This window comes from Girardinichthys multiradiatus, chromosome 17 (genome assembly GCF_021462225.1).
Source record: "Girardinichthys multiradiatus isolate DD_20200921_A chromosome 17, DD_fGirMul_XY1, whole genome shotgun sequence".
Lineage (NCBI taxonomy): Eukaryota > Metazoa > Chordata > Actinopteri > Cyprinodontiformes > Goodeidae > Girardinichthys > Girardinichthys multiradiatus.
Window position 1 is genome coordinate 5578308 of NC_061809.1, and position 20091 is coordinate 5598398.

Genomic DNA, 20091 nt, shown 5'->3' on the forward strand with positions numbered 1-20091 from the left:
GAGCACGAGGCTCAGTTCACAGCCTCAGTCTACCTTAAACTCCACTTTAGCTCCAACTGTTAAACTAGTTGTTTAAAAACACGGTGAACACACTGACACTCAAACATTGCTGCGCAGTCGTGCTTCAGAGTTCAACGGTATTTAAACAGCCATCAAACAGCTCAGCATAAACACTTTGATCAATATGGCATGCACGCCAATGAGACATCGGATTAAATGTGGTGATTCTAAATTCCATAATCTATACCTCACCCTGCCCGAACTGGAGACCAAAAATGTCAAGAATAAGAAATAAAATGAGTTTACTTGGAGGCGATTCGTCTAGGGAAAGAGGTGCAGGCGAGTGGGCTTCATTCTAGGAACGGATGAAGTGGCGAGTGTCGCACATCTGCAAACACTTTAACAGTCACCTTCTCCATCTTCATCCAAACAAGGAAAAATAGGAGGAACCATGGCAATCAAATTAAACAAACAAGTAGGAAATTTGTCTCCTTGGAAAAACCTCTGTGGGTTTTCAACTTAATGGCTTACTCTTCGGATCTTCTTATATCAGACTAACTTCCAGACACATTTCCAGCTTTGTCAACCTCTTCCCTGGATGGCCAGTAGGGTGACATGCAAACCCGCCCATGAGCTTCTATTTATCCAGGGACCGCCTCCGAGCGCAGTATCAGCAAGATACTACAGCTGGAAATGGCACTTAGCGTTAGCTTCAGCTGCTATTTATCACTTCTGGTGATGACGTCAGACCTGCAGTGCATGCTGGGAGGCGTAGTAGCAATTTGTTTCTTGTCAAATGGACAATGGCCCAACACTGTCTAAACATCTACTTTATATAAATATTTGCTTATAACTAGACAGTCAATGTGTCAATTAACTGTACTTGTTGACTGATTATCTGTTTTTTTGGTATTCTAATAAATACAGTTTTTACTAAAAACATTTTTCTGTTTGTACTGTGTTTGGACTCCAGCCATGGCTTACAACATTAAAGGCCAGTAAGAACTTTTCTAGAACTTTCAAAATAAATCACATTAACCTACTTCCAGTTCAGCCCAGGAAGGGGAGAAGTCACAGCTGAATAAATACACTTGGCTCCAACATGACAGTCTCTTTCCAATGCGGATCCCAGAGGGGAAATGAATAGGAGAGGTATGATGCTCAAATGTCTCCTCGCTGGCAAGCATACATGACTCTTCAACTTGGATCTCAACGTAACTACGATCATATGCAACAAAGTTAAATAATGATAAGCTGTTCGTGTATCCAGCATTCATTCAGAAAAAGGGTGTAGATAATACAAGCTCGACTTGACTTTTCTTCTGAGGCCTCCAGAAGCAGCCCTAATTGAAGCGGATTTCCCCCACATCGTAGAAAAGAAGGCCGGGACCATATTGCACGCCTTCCAGTGTGCACGTCCAGGTAGCGTGAGCTCCCCCGCAGCACCGTGGCCACTCAAGGAGCCGAACGTGCCTTTGTCATATGGTTTGGCTGGGCCAGCTAAAAGCCAACTCCTTACAGCTACTGAGATAAGCTGCAACACTAGTCCCTTTCAGTCCACACGTGGATGACCGGACCTTCCTCATCTCATCGCCCGGAAACATTATCCTCAGCACTCAGTTCACGTAAGAGGTAGTGTTTGGGCAGAGAAGATTAGTTTAGAATTAAATAATCTAAATAATGTTTGTTTAATGATTTGTTTGTCTTGAGAAAATTGAGCTATAATAAGTGCTAGCAGACTAGCACTCAGCTAATGGTGTGTTCTGTGTTGTGTTTTTAAAGTTAAGACAAACTTTAAAAGGTGATTTTTAAACACAGATCAGCTGTAACACACCGTCAAAGCTTATGCATTTGATCCTTTTATTGATGGTATTTTAAAGGTACATGTTTGATTTTAAAGAAATGATGACGAGCAATAAGCTTATTTTCTTAGCTTCAACGGCTATCGGCTGAGGTAACACGTAACCTAGTAGTCTTTTAAGACTCATTTATCTATAAAGGATAAGTGGTTCTTATTCAAAATAATATTTCCTTAAATATTATTTTAATAAATAAAAGCAGCCAATTCACCACCATTAAGACCTATTTATCCAGAAAGGTTTGGTTCTTATTCAAATAATATTTTCTTAAATATTATTGTACGAAATAAAGGCATTTAATTAAATGACATTGAGAATTAGTCATGCAGAAGGTTGGTTTTATTCAGCAAATCATTCTTTTGAATATTATTTTATTAAAATAATGTTTTATCTGATGTTGCATTGTGGTTGTTTAAAGGTATACCAATTATTTCTTAAGTTAGTTCCAAGACTGACTTAACTTCATTTCCAGATTCCTCAAGATAATCCTTGGTTCTCAAAGATAAATAACATTGAATGGTAATGTTGCATTACTTTATTGGTCATGGTTTTTAACCAAATTTGATTCACTTATTCATAATGTATATAATAGGTCTTCCTTATTCCTACATTTTCTTGGTAGTTTAGTTGGATTGTTCTAGTATAGTAAAGAGTTTATTAATATGTTCGAATTTGAGTTGACTTATTTCTATAAATAAATTCTTGAATTTTAAGAAATTGTGTGAATTTATTCCATGTGTGTGCAGAGTGTTGCTGTTTAGTAATGTCAGAGCATGACTCACCTCTTTCATTGTTGTCCTAATACCACCGCCTTATTGGGCTGGTATTCACAGGACAACACTTAACAGACCAAATTATTATTTAATAAAATATTAAAACATTAATATCAAATAATATATTTATATGATAATCACAACAGCTGTATCTGAAATTAGTTCATCTGATTATTATAATAATAAAATAAAAATAAGTTCAATAGCCATGTTTACAATAAATGTCTAGGAATAATTATCTAAACTTGTGTCATGATGTATGTTTGGATGGGTTGTGCTGGAATTCTAATTTCCCCTCGGGGATCAATAAAGTATCTTTGAATTTGAATTGAATTAAATTAAGTGCAAATTTAGGGAATAATGGAAAGTGTAGTAGAGAATAAACAAACACCTCTTGAAAGGTTTGTGTTAGGTCTATGTTTGTTCTGGAGTACCCTGAAATTTTGGAAAACTGGGCAATGAAAGATTTAATAAGACTTTGCTAGAGCTTAGTTTCAGAGAACAAGTCTGAGTAAACTCAATGAATTCCCACCATAACCATCACCCAGTGTGATGCTGCCTTACACAAGCTTGCTTTATAGCTCCAGGGCACCTCACTAACCAATGAGGAACACGAAGATGGGTACTAAATATACCCCAAACGACTCTTGGGTAATCAAAGACTTCTGGTGCCCTGAGAAGTCTCTTTGTAATTGCACTCTGATTAGTCTCTCAGTCAAGGCTTGGAGGGAGTGTCCCTAATGTGCTGTAACACTCATATTATCATCATGCTAACACAGTGAAGAAAATAGATTAAGTCAAAATATAGAAACTAAAGTCTAAAATGCTTTGACTTAAGAAAACCTTCAAGATTAAATCAGGTTTCATCCTTCATCCCATCCTATTTGAATCTCATAAGGCTGCTTTGTGCTGGTGTGAAACTTTGTTTCTACCTTTTATAATATAAAATTCTCTGCTAACACGTTTCCTTACAAGCAGAACACCCAGTACCAAATTTATATCACTTTTTATTCTGCCAGAGTCAGGGGAAATTGAAAAGTTGTTCCACAGCAGCTTGTGGGTTTTAAAAAAAGATCAAATGAAAGTGAATTTATTAAAGACAGATATAAATATGATTTTCTTCCCTCAATCTCCTCCCTGCCTCCCTTTCCAACTTAGAGGATTCTGTGCTAATTAGAAATGTGTTAAAATCACCAAGGAGAAGCAGAGGAGATCATACGGTATTAATGAACAGAGACAGAAGGATATCATCCAATCTCTGTCTCCATTTCATCTTCTCCTTCTGTACATACCGCTCTTCTTTTATCTGCTTTTATTTCTACCCCCTTTCAATTTCCCTTACAAAGTTTGTTCCCCTTTTTCTTAAGCCCTTTGTCTTTCAGCCCCCCAACCATTATTTATCTTTATTAGAGCTAGAAATTCCTTTGATTATTGTTAATTCGCTACCCCCTACTCCTGTTCGTCCCCTCCATACTCCCACATACTTCAGTGGTGCCAGCTCTCCATTAGGCAGCTGTGTTCATGTTGGCGAGGTTGCAGGCCTGGCACTGAGCCATGCTCAGAGTGTCTTGTCCATCCGTCTGCTCGCCTACCCTCATGCTCTTTAATTTTTCTTTACCAGCTTGTTATAAAATAATCCTGAAAGCCCTGTGAATAGATGATAGTTCTTCACCCTGCCTTTGTTACCCAGTTGGCTGATCAGAGTTCAACACCAAGAGATACACTGTAACTGGCAGCCATTTTAACACTGCATATAAATGTTGGTAATTGCTCACTGCAAATACCATTTTGCTTTCAGCTTTAGAGGTAATATTCTGTGCAGATTTAACTCCGCTGACAGTACAAGACTCTCTAGATAGATTGCCAGTTCCCTACAGGTTCACAAGCATGCATGCCATGATGTCACATTATGCCATTTTTCACCAAGACTGATATTTATGCTAATGGATTTGCCGAAATATCTTTTATATTTTAGTTTTGGTCTAAGTCTTTTGGACAAAAATGCTTATTAATTTTAGTCCAATTTTAATTATTTCTATATGCAATAGTTTAAACCCAGTCATGGTCAATTAAAAGGTTTTAGTCAAATTTATAATAATGTATTTATTATGCACGCACGTCATCAGGTGTTTCAAAACACAATTTGATGAAATACTATGTTAAGAAAATAGAATAGCCTTAACCATCAAACAGGCAAAACGAAAATACTGTTATATTTAGGTTTTTTTAAGGCAGGACCAATGTGCAGAATGACTAGGAAGCCGCATAGTAAGTTGTTTGGAGTTTAATGAAGAAGATGAAAAGCTGACTTACTGGCAGGCAGGCAGGCAGGCAGGCAGGCAGGCAGAGTACAGAGCACAAACAAATAATCCTCAGAAACCAGATCCAGGCAGCAAAACGGAAAACTAAGCAACTGGGAAGAACTCAGGGTAGTTAACAGGAGGAACCATCGGGGAGGAATGAAAATCAACAAGCTGATATACAGCGGGAGGTGGAGTATGGACCAAAAAACAATAACACAAAACGACCTGACCAGGGCAAGAACAAGAGTTCAGGACGTTCCTCCAGGATACCGGCGACTAAGAAGCAGGCGATCTGGAGGCCGGCGGCGAAGGAGCAGGCTGTCTGGAGACCTGCAGCAAGACTAGGAGAACCCACGAAAAGGCTTGTCTGAAGGCCGGCCCAGGCATGTAGAAGAAGCTGGGGAACCCCGATCTGGAAGTTGGCCTTGGGGAAGTTGGTCTAGCAGGAGTCTGGGCAGCCTGTGGCGACTGAGCAGAGTAGAGGACCCTCGGAGCCAACGATCTGGAGGTCTACCTCGGTTGAGCTTGGGAGACTTGGAACCTCGGTGGAGCTTGGGAAGTGTTGCAGGAACTGCTAGAACCCTCGATGTGTTATGATTTGTGGCTTTTTTTGGGTTTTGTTGGTCTTATTTCACAGTTGAAGTTCTGAATCATGCTTCTGTTTATTATTTTTCTGGTCAGGTTTTAAGGTTAAGATGCGTCTTAGTCATAAAATCCTCCCACTCTCACACCCAGGCCTCAATCCAATTCTAGTACGAGCTGCTTAAATACGGTCACCATTATTTCAACCTGCTTTAGGGCCTTTTCTTGCCGATCAAACGCGTGAAGGTCTTCAGCCGTGGAAAACACTTCAGCTACTGCAGACGGGGAGTATTTGGCAGTGGCTGCTGCGGACGGGGAAAGCTCAAGAGCGGCTGCTGCATCTGCTGTGAGGGGCAGGTGATGACGGCGAGTACGGCACAAGGAGGGAGCAGCAACAGGTCAGATAGGGACATCAGCCAGGTCAGCAGAGGTAAGTGCAGATGTAGAAGATGGTGGAGGCACTAACTTGGAGCCCCTGTAAACTTCCTTCATCTCCTCTAGTATCGGGGAGAAGGCAGAATCTCAATGTCTTCCCCATATAAGGCTCTGGCCTCCCGCTCTTGTTGATTTATCCTGCGGGACAACTCTGTGGCACAATGATCTGCTTGGTCCTTTTTGCGGCTGGTTCCTTCTGTTATATTTAGGTTTTTGGAAGCAGGACCAACGTGCAGATAATGACGAGGAAGCCGCATAGTGAGATGTTAGGAGTTTAATGAGGAAGATGAAAAGCTGACTTACAGGCAGGCGGGCAGAGTACAGAGCACAAACAAATAATCCTCAAAAACCAGATCCAGGAGGAAAAACGCAAAACTAAGCAACAGGTCATGAACTGGGAAGAACTCAGGGTAGTTAACAGGAAGAACCATCAGGGAGCAATGAAAACCAACAAGCTTATATACAGAGGGAGGTGGTGTATGGACCAATTAACAGGGAGGCAAGTAATCAGAGGGAACATGGAACAGGTGTGGAACAGGCTGCAGGGAAACTGAGGGAAATGGGACTAATTAAACTAATGAGCATGAGGAACTGAGCATCAAAGAAAACTAGACTAAAGAACAAAACTCAGGAAAAATAGATCTATAAGATAATATAAACAAACACATGAAACACAAGAATCTAAAAAGTAACAACTAACGGAAGTAAACTACAGATCTGGAGGAACAGAAAAACACCTGACTGGCAAAAAGTAAACAAACACAAAACAGATCGTGACAAATACATTTTGATAAGTTATTAACCACATAACTGGCACCCACTCTGTACTTAAGCTTTCTTGTATTTCTTTAATGAGCAATGGCCAAAATTATAATCTATCTGTTCTGTTGAGTTTGTTTGGTTTTTTTGTGTGTATATGACTTTGCTGCCTGGCCAAAAATCACTATATATTATACACATAACAATTACACACATAAGCTAATGAATTGCTGTTAGCACAAACAAGCTAACTTTAACCTGAAGTTAGTGTGGTGTTTGGATAGAGATGTCCTGAAAATTATTTTAGTTTGTTCCAACAAAGAGCAGGAAGGTTCCCACTAGGGGATATATATACATGCTGAAGATGGTAGTTTTGTCATAGTTCCTGGGATGTGCGGTTCTCAGTAAAGCAGCTTAACACGTTGAAGACTGGTTGTTGCGTCGTTGCACTTCACTTGGAGATTTTCAGCACATTTTGTCTGTTAGGACACAACAGTTAGCAGGTCATTTGCGCCAGGTGTTACGCTTACTATGAAATGTTTCATAGCCCAGTTGTCGAGTAACTTTGTATGTATATGGTATATTAACACTTATAGTAACTTACTTCTGAGACAATATCAATCTGGTGATCCTTCAGGTGCCACTTAAACGTTGTGGTGTTCTCACCTAGTTTGTGACCACATTTTCTCTGTTTACAAAACATTTGGTTTTTTGGATGGATGATATTTAAAGCTCGTCCATAGATCCTTTTGTGATTTCCGACTACTATACCCCCACCCTCTTGAACATTGCCATCGTCCATAAATGAATTATTTAACTTATGGTGGTGATGGGCATGACCAAACAAGAATAGGATGGAGCTGCATTGCTGATACTTTTTAGCTTTCCACTGACAGATTACATAGGCAGAAATGTCATGCATCTAGTCTCATCTTGTCAAGTTTTGATGTGAGGTAGAAGAAGCTGTCCTGGTGGACGAGGACTGCCCTGTGCCCGCTTCCCTTGCTGCTCCCTGGCCACACATCTCTGAACTCTGAACTCTGCCCCCATAAAATCTGAAATATACAATCACACATACACAGTATATAAGCTTTGTAAATTTAATTCTAAACTTGAACTACTGCTATGCCGTTTGCATTGCTGTTTATACTGCATCTGAATTTTGACACTATGTTGCTGCTGCGGCAACTTGTTTTTTATTTTTAGATACATATTTTTGTTCAGCTTAGTTTTATATGCTCCTATCTATATATATTTCTAGACTTATAGTTTAATAGATTATTAAAACATTGCACCTTAAATGATTATTCTCTACATCAATGGTCTGAGAGCAATGCAGTTTTGAGCTTCTGTATGTCCTGTACATATTTTAGAATTGGCTATAAAGCTCACTTTGACTTTGTTTTTTTTCCCACTTTAATAGCTAAAATTACAAACAGGCACATGACATAGGCTGCACATGAAAGGAGAGTTACCCTTTTGACCGCAGACATTTTGTTTTGTTTGTTCCTGCTGTTAAAATGTGTCACCAAGTAAACACTATGGTAAGATCCACAAAGCGCTCTATGGCCTTTGGACAGATTATTGTCAGTTTCCAAGTCTGGTAAGAGAGTTTAAAAGGTCCTACAAGAATAGTCTACAAGTGGAGGACATTCAGAGCAACCGCCAACATGCCCAGGTCTGTCTGCTTAAGCAAGTACAAGCTAAAAGCAGACGGCAAGATGCTGAAAGAAATCTGATGTAAAAGTGCATGCCTGTACAATTGGAAATAAACTCCTGGATATATATATAGTGCTTAGTCATTCCGATCACTCAGCTTTACACTAGCGCCACATTCACCCAATAAAAGATCTGCACAAACTCTTGCACTTATATGCACAGATAGGCAACATGTGTTTAAATGCCTTACCCATATACAGTATACACATGTATATACTTGGCTGCCAGCGGCAGTAGCAACATCAGTAAGGGATGTCAGAGCTGGTGATGGACCCAGTGCAAAATGAACAAAGATAGAGAGGAATTGTGATGTCTTCACTTAAGTTATAATGGAAGTGTTTTGTGTTTAAAAGAACAAAAACAAAGCAAATCTTTATTTATTTATTATTATTATTATTATTATTATTATTATTATTATTATTATTTATTTTTGTTATTCATTATTATTTTTAATAGCAAATCTTATTTGTATATCCTCTCCTTACCTTCATGTCAAGCAGATGGGTCGCCCTTAGAGAATGTGTTATTTTCTCTATTATGTAGGTTTAATTGATATTTAACAAATGCAATGCTTACAATTCTTCATTGCTATAGTTAGGTTTAAGGAACTATTATGCTGAAACACACTGTTTTTTATTCCTTTATCTTTCCACATGGAAATGTGGAAGATGCAAATTGTCGGTTCAAATAAATTCCTTTTTTATTCAGATGGTTCTCTGTTTTTTACTAACTGTTGCTTATTCATTTCTTAAAACAGTTAAAGTTAAATTATATTATTTTTGTATTATTTTCCAGTCAGTTTTTAGAAAATTCTTATAATCTGCACATCTGACAAAACAGAGAAATATTATATGTAATATTATTTGCTTGCACAGATTACAAGATGACCAAAGACACATACATTTCAGTTGGAAAACTGAATTACAATAAAAACTAAGGTGGAGAGGCGAACAAATTCGGCTATTTTTTATTGGGATCATTTTACTCATTATTTTATAAATTTACTGGATGTATTGTTTGTTTTGGTTAACAGCTTCCCCCAATGAACCGCCTGAGAACCCAAAGACGAACCTCCCCACAGGGCCACCCCCAACCAGGAACCCAGACATTTAACACATGACCCCAAACACAAAATGCTATGAATTCCCTTACCAGAGGGGCAAATCCAAACAAGAGAGGTCCAATGAAAACACATCCACACAGTGCAAGCAGGCTCCGTTCCAAGCACTCCTCGCCGCATCCTGCTCCTCACCACACAGCAGGGTGGAACGGCAAAGCCCTGTGCGACACCATCGCACGCAAGCACAACAGAACAGACACCCCCAACCCCACACCAAGACAGGATCAACTTACAAGCCAAGTAGTCCGCAGCAAACGAAACGGCACACACTCGGGGGCCAACGGTCCCCACCATGCCTGCTCAAATGTGGTGATGATCCATTTTGTTATAAACTCCATTAAAATGGACTGGCGGCACAGCCAGCCCCCCGCTCCCCATATCCCCCGCCGAAAAGCAGCTGGCACCAGCATGCCACCCGCTCCCACCCAGAACCCTCAAACTCTGCTTGCTCCATAACATTTAGAGGTGAAGCTTATTAAATAGATCCCTCTCTGGGTGCCATTTTGTGTGCCCACAACCAAGGCCCTACATGTCCATGTCATGAAAATGTGAGGACATGTTGGACAAGCGAGAATGTCTAAGTTGTAACATAAAATTGAGACTGCGGAGAAGGAAAACCTCAATGGCACACCCGCATTCTAACACCCCACATGAGTGGTAGTGTGAAGGAACATGCAGAGGGAGGTGTCCAGGGATGGGGAGAGAAGGACTGTAGGGCAAAATGCACTTCCAGGGAGCCAGCTCCCTAGCTCACCCCAACAGGCACCCTGTTCAGTAGGATCCACCAAAGGAGGGAGGCATCAGCACATCCACCTCAGGGGAAATGGCAGCACCACTTAGCCCCACGAAGCCCATGGCTAGGGACGGGCATTGAGCCCCGAGAACTGACCGGAACCGGGACCGACAACCATCCTCTTGGGACTGCTCAGACCCGCAAACCCCAATCCCCAGCCCCGGATTGCAGCTAGCCCATCAAAGAAGGCGACAAAACCCAACAAAGAATAACCAGCCCCAGCCCAAAAAAAGAGCCAACCAGCCGTCCCAGTGCAACAACAGCAACAAGAATAACCACGTCAATGAGGGCGCACGACCAACACAGAATGCCCAACAAGCCACACCCAACCCAAAATTGCAGACCAACCGAAATGCAAACTCCCAGCCAGCATAACGTAAGCACAGGTACTCCTCCATAGACAAATCAACCGAAACCAGCATCGCCAGCCGGCCAGCTGAGCAGCCCCTGCAATGCGCCACCTCGCTCACCACCGTGGCCAAGGGAAAGACGCCGGCTCAGAAAACCAAGAATGCCACAGAAAGGTCACAGCGCACATTGCGAAATGGCTGCACCCCCTCTCAGACCCGGAACCACCAACATCCAGACCCGCCAAGCAATAACGATAAAGTCAAGTGGAGCATCAGCTCCCCTCAAGCCAGCTCCACAGCAACAGCGACACCACAAATCCTTCTACATGTCCGTAGGGAAACTGTGAAAACCATCAACCTCAAGTACACACCACCCACCGAGAACCACCCAGCAGACAACCCAACCCCACCCCAGTACAAGACCGAGAGCCCAGCAATGCCTGCTCAACCACACACTTACACTCGACGGCCAGAGCAGCACCACACAGAACCATCATTACAGCACACAATACAACGGAGGACAGGACACAGCAAAAAAGCACCAAAGAGAAATCTGCGCCCAAAGCCCACACCACACAAATGTGTCCCCACCACTCTCCTAAAAATTTATCCCACCCACGAAAGTGCCCTCCTGCGAAAAGAAGACCCACAACAACCAATAACACATGCCTAACACCCATGCACCAGCCAGATACAACCCTGCAAGAAAACCCATACTGAAGCCAACAAAAAGCCCACAAAGCCAAAACCAACCGAGAATCCAAGAAAACTTCACCCCGAAAACAACTTGGGTCAGACCCCTCTGAACCTTCCTCCAAACAGAACTGGAATCGAGAATCATCTGGAACCGCAACTACCGCAAGGAACCAGAATCCGAACCAAAACCACCAAAACCTAAACGATGCCCAAACCCAGCCACCTCAAATCACAACCTGGTCCGTCTCCAGGCTGTGTATAAATCACTTGTATGTAGAGAACTACCTGTGAAAAGCAAAGTGAGGAGATGGAATGAGAAGGCTCAAGAAGCTCTCAGGGACTGTTTCAGCTTCAGTGTGTGGGAAGCGCTCTCTACTTTTAATGGGGAGGACATTGACAGCAATCACAGACTGCATTAACTTCTGTGTGGACAACACTGTGCCCCTCATGAAGACCCTCCAGAGGTTGGTCCTCAACCATCTTTACACAGGACTTTGAGCACTGCTGCCAGTGGAACTACATCCCGATCAATGTGGGGAAAACTCTGTGGTGGCATCATTCATCCTTTGTGTTTATATATTATCTACAACTGAGAGGAATTGATTAGATAAACTCATCAGGAAGTCCAGCTCTAGCAAAAATTACATCACTCTTGGATAATGTCTTCGACCCCATGCATGAAGCTGGTGTAGAAATGGAGAGCTCCTTCAGTAACAAATTGCTGCATCCTTGGTGCACAAAGCCTTATCGCTGGTCTGTCCTCCTAGCAGCTTTAAGACTTTATAACCGTAAGTGTTCCAAACAAATTCAAAGTCAGTAAATGTTTACATCCCCGCTGTTATTTCCACAGGTTTTTCTTCCATTTCTTATTGTCTGTTGTTGTTTTTTTTATGCACAAATACACATGCAGATTCTGTACATGTTTTTAATCATCCTACTTAGCTGCATATTTCTTTGAAGTATGCCATATGTATGGTATAGTATTTTATTTTACGTTGTAAATTTGCTCCTGCTCTACGGTCTCTGATTCTTATTTTGTTTTTGTTTTTACCTTTGTGTGACTCTGCATGCTTCCATTTCTCTGTCACTTTCATGCTGATACACCTGAATTTTTCCATGAAGGGACAATAAGAGATATTTCTATTCTATTCTTTGCTGTTGCTGTAAAAAGCAACATCAGCACAGATTTTCATATAATTGTGAAGTTCACTTCCACTTGCTGGTTGTTCTGGCAAAACAAAAAACACCATTTAAAATTATTTAAGAATCTCAAAGTATGGTTACTCTGGTTAAATTACAGGTTTGGTCAAATTACTTGTTTAAGTCTCAAAGTTAAAAGATTCTTTTACAACGTGTTCTTAGAGTGGGACCCAAGTGCAGACAGGCAGGCAGCTGCAGAAGATGGTGTGTGGAGAAGATTTAATAAATAAAATCCAAAATACTTACAGGCAGGTATGAGGACAATGAACATGGAATTGGGTCAAAAACAAAGGCATGAACATGATTAGATTTGGCGAGAACAGAGCAGACAGGGCATAACACAAGCAGTATAAACTAGCAAAACATACAGGTCCTTCTCAAAATATTAGCATATTGTGATAAAGTTCATTATTTTCCATAATGTCATGATGAAAATTTTACATTCATATATTTTAGATTCATTGCACACTAACTGAAATATTTCAGGTCTTTCATTGTCTTAATACGGATGATTTTGGCATATCGAAGCATCCTGGGCCTCCATAAGACCTCAGCAGTGCCACAGGCTGATTGCCTCCATGCCACGCCGCATTGAAGCAGTCATTTCTGCAAAAGGATTCCCGACCAAGTATTGAGTGCATAACTGTACATGATTATTTGAAGGTTGATGTTTTTTGTATTAAAAACACTTTTCTTTTATTGGTCGGATGAAATATGCTAATTTTGTGAGATAGGAATTTTGGGTTTTCATGAGCTGTATGCCAAAATCATCCGTATTAAGACAATAAAAGACCTGAAATATTTCAGTTAGTGTGCAATGAATCTAAAATATATGAATGTTAAATTTTCATCATGACATTATGGAAAATAATGAACTTTATCACAATATGCTAATATTTTGAGAAGGACCTGTATATATTGCATGGCACAGATGAAACAGGGAGGGTGATTGGCATGGTGCAAGTGGACTACACTACAGAGTGAAGCTGATTACAAGCTGACTGTGGCAGGGACTGGTAACAAGAACATGAATGAGCTAAACACAGATGCAAAAAAACAATCTAACCAAAGGAAGCTCTTACAGACGGAACAGAACATAAACTAAAATGCAATATGAACAGAATACAAGGACTTTTAAGGAACAAAACGCAAAGAATGAACCAAAGCACCACCTGGAAAACATAATCATGATCAGAGCAAAAGCCCAAAACAAAACTCAAACACCTTCAAATCATGATTTTTTTTACTGAACTCAAGAATTGCATACCTTGACTTTGGACTCTACTTGGAACTTTCATCCCTTTAATTTGGGCTTGACTTCAGATTTGAAAAGACTGGAGACTTACCTGTGACTTGCAATACAATGACTTGGTCCCACTTCTTCGGGGAGTTAAAAATACTCCCCAAAGAAGAACTCCACAATTCAACTGGATTTGCTTTGTCAGACACTTCAGAAGACTCAAGTGGAGGCCTCAACAATCTCCTGGATCAAAGACTACCTGACAAATAGACCACAGTTTGTGAGACTGAAGGGTTGTGTGTCTAACCAGGTACTCAGCACCACAGGAGCACCACAGGAGACTGTACTCTCACCATTCCTCTTCACTCTGTGCACCTCCGATTTCCAGTACAAGACAGACTCCTGTCATCTGCAGAAATTCGCGGATGATTTTGCAGTTGTGGGGTGGATCAGAGATGGACAAGAAGCTGAGTACCGGGAGCTGGTGGACCGCTTTGTGGCATGGTGTGGAAACAATCATCTAATCTTGAATGGAGGTGGTGGAGGAGTATAAATACCTCGTTGTTCACCTGGACAACAGACTGGAGAGAAGATGCAACTGTAAAGCCTTCTACAAGAAGGGACAGAGCAGACTGTACTTCTTGAGAATGCTTAGGTCCTTCAGTGTTTGCAGCAAGATGCTGTATATCTTCTATAAGTCTGTTGTGAAGAGTGTGGTCTCTTCTGCCATCATCTGCTGGGGTAGCAGCATCAGAGTCAGGGACTTGAAAAAGCTCAACAAGCTAAAAAAGGCCAGCTCTGTTCTGGGGACTGCTCCTCTGGAACCTCTGGAAGTCATTGTGCAGAGAAGGATGCTTCATAAAATGAAGATCATTATGGAGAACCCTGAGCATCCTTTTCATGAGACTGTTGTACAACAACAGAGTGTCTTCAGTCAGAGGCTTCTTCAGATCTGCAGTTAAACAGACCACTACAGGAGATCCTTCCTGCCCACAGCCATTAGCATCTACAACAGCTCTTTGAGAAAACCTGTATAATGTGAGCTACAACAACATTTAATTTCCCTTTGGGATGAATAAAGTATTTTTGAATTGAATTGAATTGAATAAACTGCACATTGAGGATGTGACCAATTTCTTTAAATCACTGTCATTAGTCTTTTTTGACTGACCAAACAGGTATCCTAGTTGTCAGGATTTGACATTTTGGACTTTGTGTTTTGTTTTGTTTACTGTTTATCATATTTCTCCAGCCCCTCTGGTTAGGTTGTGTTTACTTATTGTTTACATTTTGTTTGTTTACATCCTAGTCCTCGTGTTCTCTGCTTCCCTTCCTGTCAGTTCAGTCTGTGTGGTGTTAGGTTTCATTACTCTGTAATCTGGTTTGCTTTATGGGTTCCTTGTTCGTTCTTAGGTTCGGTGTTTCTTATGTTCCCTCTAGTTTCTCGGTTCATGATTATTCTTTACTCTCATGCTTCATTTGATTATTTGTTTATAGCTTCGTTTTGGTATTGTTTATTAGTCCCTCATCATGTTTTAATCTATGTATTGTTTTCACCTGTTCCCTCTGCCTTCCTGACTCCTTGTCTCACCTGTTCTTAGTTCCTTTGATTACCTGCCTTTGTTCGCCCTCTGTATATTAGTTGGTTTTGTTTCATTGCTCTTTGCTGGTTTCTCGTCGCTCTCAGTTACTGTCCTCGTTCGTGCCATGTTCCTGCAGTGTCGCAGCCTCGTAAGTTTTTTTTGGATTCTGGTTCTGTGTTGTACCTGCAGTGATTACGTTACGTTTCTGATCCTTTAAATAAAATAAGGATTCACTTAAGATGCTGCTTCCAAGCTCTTGTCTGCGCTTCGGTAAACCCCAAAACCTCAACGTGACACTAGTCTGATCCAAATGTTCTTTAAATATTGTGGATCATGCAGAACAAGACACTAAAGTTCTCTTATTTTTCAAATAATTGAAATACACTTTTGTTTACCGTCCATGCATTTGATTCATTTTGATTCCAAAAACAATAATAAACATTCCCAGGTGAATCCTCTTTTTCTTCTGCTACTTACATTCTACCTTATTGCTTAACTTGTGCGGGTGATAATACAGCCCTAAGAAGATTTTCTGTGAATGTCAATACTGTAATGTGAAAGACCACCTCTGCTGCTTGCATGCAATTTAAGAAGAGAAGGAGTTTTGGTTTTTGTCCTTGTTTTTTTCATGTGTCGTGATGGGGCATTTCAGGCATACCATATAGAGAAGCTGGTTGCCTCCATGTGCCAAGTCAGTTTTGCTCTACAAAAAGGACACCTGGAGATAAGATTATAATTGCATAATTAAATCAAGTCTGCATGCAGCATCAAAGTAGGCAGGCTACATCGATGTAATTAGTAACCTCTGTTTGTATGTCCTTCGACAATGGGCTGTCTGTGTGTTGGTTCAAGGTACAATTCAATTCAGTTTTATTTATATAGCGCCAATTCACAACACATGTTGTCTCAAGGCACTTCACAACAGTCAGGTACATACATTCCAATTAATCCTAACAATTGAACAGTGCGGTCGGAGTTAGCTTTTTATTCAAATTGGATAAAACGTTTTTCTATCTATGGAAACCCAGCAGATTGCATCCAGTCAGTGACTTGCAGCATTCCCTCCTCCCGGATGAGCATGTAGAGACAGTGGACAGTCACTGGCGTTGACTTTGCAGCAATCCCTCATACTGAGCATCGATGTAGCGACAGCGGAGAGGAAAAACTCCCTTTTAACATAAGAAACCTCCAGCAGAACCAGGCTCAGTGTGAGCGGCCATCTGCCACGACCGACTGGGGGTTTGAGAGAACAGAGCAGAGACACAAAAAGAACACAGAAGCACTGATCCAGGGGTACTTTCCATGGGACGGAAAAGTAAATGTTAATGGATGTAGCTCCTTTAGTCGTTTCACCTAGAAAGAAAGAACAGATAAACTCTGAGCCAGTTTTCAAGGTTAGAGTCTGAAAGAGAGCACATAGAGTTTGTTACAATTAAGCTCAGTCAATCGCCATGTGTAGGAGAGAGAAAGGGTTAAACACTAAAAGACAGAGCCATGTGGATCATCGGTAGACGGTGAGCATTAAGTTGTTGCCAGCAGAAGCTCGGACGATTCCCCTCTCCAGAAAGGTGTCACACGTAGACACAGAGCCAGGCCAGGTGTAGCTTCTAGGAAGAGAATAGAGAGAACAAGGTTAAAAGCTGAAATAACAACAAATAATGCAAAATTGGAGAGTAGTGTGAGAATGTAGCGAAGAGGGTGAAAGTGGTCGTTATGTCCTCCTGCAGCCTAAGCCTATTGCAGCATAACTACACAGATAGTTTCAGTTCAGATTATTTAGTTAAACGGCGCTTATTTACAACAATGTCGTCTCAATGAACCCCACAAAGGGTCCCACTGATGGTCATTGTTATACTAAAAACCGCAAGGATTGGGATACCTCTCTCTGTCAGACTGATCACAACCATCGGAAAAGAGAAGGGGTCACACAGGTAACAGAAATGGAGGGTGTGTTTGCACCTCAACCATAACTGAGCCGCTTTAGGCTAAACCTGACCCCCCCTTACTCCAACCAACAGGATAAACTAAGCCACTCTAACTATAAGCTTTATCAAAAAGGAAAGTTTTAATCCTAGCCTTAAAAGTAGACAGGGTGTCTGCCTCACGGACTAAAGCTGGGAGCTGGTTCCACAGGAGAGGAGCCTGATAACTAAAGGATCTGCCTCCCATTCTACTTCTAGAGACTCTAGGAACCACCAGTAAACCTGAATCAGAATCAGAATCAGAATCAGAAAAGCTTTATTGCCAAGTACGTTTTTGGACATACAAGGAATTTGTTTTGGCGTAGTCGGTGCAATACAGTACAAATTAAACAGTATAAACATATCTACAATATAATATAAATATATGTGCACAGTTTTAAGTGAGTGAGAGTAAATATAGAGCAGTATAAGATGCAAGAGCAATACAACAGTGCAGGTGATCATTGTGCAAGTAAAGCAGTGCAAGTAAAGCAGGAGTCCAAGCTGAGCGTTAATGTAACTCATAGAGTTACAAGTTACAAGTGTCCTGTCAGCAAAAAAAGGGGGGGTGTGGGGGAAAGGGAGAGTGTCAGGGTGGTTTCCGGGCTTTGTTAACCAGGCTGGTGGCAGATGGGAAAAAACTGTTCTTGTGGCGTGAGGTTTTGGTCCGGATGGACCGCAGCCTCCTGCCAGAGGGGAGAGTCTCAAAGAGTCTGTGACCGGGGTGGGAGGGATCAGCCAGAATCTTCCCTGCCCGCTTCAGGGTCCTGGAGGTGTACAGTTCCTGGAGCGACAGTAGACTGCAGCCAATCACCTTCTCAGCAGACCGAATGACACGCTGCAGCCTGCCCTTATCCTTGGCTGTAGCAGCGGCGTACCAGATGGTGATGGAGGAGGTGAGGATGGACTCAATGATGGCTGTGTAGAAGTGCACCATCATAGTCTTTGGCAGGTTGAATTTCTTCAGCTGCCGCAGGAAGAACATCCTCTGCTGGGCTTTCTTGATGAGGGAGCTGATGTTTGACTCCCACTTGAGATCCTGGGAGATGATGGTTCCCAGGAAGCGGAAAGATTCCACAGTGTCAATTGTGGAGTCACAGAGGGTGATGGGGGCAGGTGGGGCTGGGTTCTGCCTGAAGTTCACAACCATCTCCACTGTCTTTAGAGCGTTGAGCTCAAGGTTGTTCTGGCTGCACCAGTCCAACAGATGGTCCACCTCCCATATGTACGCAGACTCGTCACCATCAGAGATGAGTCCGATCAGGGTGGTGTCGTCCGCAAACTTCAGAAGCTTGACAGACTGGTGACTGGAGGTGCAGCTGTTGGTGTACAGGGAGAAGAGGGAGAGAGAACACAGCCTTGGGGGGAACCGGTGCTGATGGTCAGGGAGTCAGAGACGTGCTTCCCCAGCCTCACGCGCTGCTTCCTGTCAGACAGGAAGTCAGTGATCCACCTGCAGGTGGAGTCGGGCACACTCAGCTGGGAGAGCTTCTCCTGTAGCAGAACTGGGACGATGGTGTTGAAGGCAGAGCTGAAATCCACAAACAGGATCCTGGCGTAGGTTCCTGTGGAGTCCAGGTGCCGGAGGATGAAGTGAAGGGCTAGGTTGACTGCATCATCTACAGACCTGTTGGCTCTGTAGGCAAACTGCAGGGGGTCAAGGAGGGGGTCGGTGATGTCTTTTAGGTGTGAGAGCACAAGGCGCTCAAAGGACTTCATCACCACAGAGGTCAGGGCGACGGGTCTGAAGTCATTAAGCCCTGTGGTCCTTGGCTTCTTGGGAACAGGGACGATGGTGGAGGACTTGAAGCAGGCTGGCACATGACATGTCTCCAGTGAGGTGTTAAAAATGTCTGTGAAGACTGGAGACAGCTGATCAGCGCAGTGCTTCAGGCTGGCTGGTGAGACAGAATCCGGACCAGCAGCTTTCCGGGGGTTCTGTCTCCTGAAGAGTTTGTTGACGTCCCTCTCCTGGATGGAAAGAGCCGTCCTCGGCGTGGGTAGGGGGCTGGTGGGGGGGAACTTCAGGGTGGGGGTTGGAGGTGCCAAGGCCCCTCTTGAGGTTGGGGAGGTGGGGGTGGTGGATTGTGGCTGCAGCTGTTGGGGGGCGTCGTGGGAGATGGTTGCAGGACTGTCCCTTTGTCTTTCAAAGCGGCAGTAGAACTCGTTCAGGTCGTTGGCGAGGCGTCGGTCGTTGATGGAGTGGGGGGCTTTCGGCTTGTAGTTGGTGATTTGCTTGAGCCCTTTCCAGACAGACGCAGAGTCGTTGGCTGAGAACTGGTTTTGGAGCTTCTCAGAGTACAGTCGTTTGGCCTCTTTCACTGCCTTGCCAAACTTGTACTTTGCCTCTCTGTATATGTCTTTGTCCCCACTCTTGAAGGCCTTTTCCTTATCCAGTCTTAACCTTCTGAGTTTAGCTGTGAACCAGGGTTTGTCGTTGTTGTAACTCACCCTGGTGTATGATGGTACACAGCTGTCCTCACAGAAGCTGATGTAGGAAGTCACAGCCTCTGTGTACTCGTCCAGACTGTTGGTAGTAGTCCTGAACACATCCCAGTCTGTACAGCCTAAACACGCCTGGAGATTCTCCACAGCCTCACTGCTCCACTTCCTTGTCGTCCTCACAACAGGTTTGCAGAGCTTTAGTTTCTGCCTGTATGCAGGAATCAGGTGGACCATGATGTGGTCGGATTGGCCCAGTGCAGCACGTGGGACGGC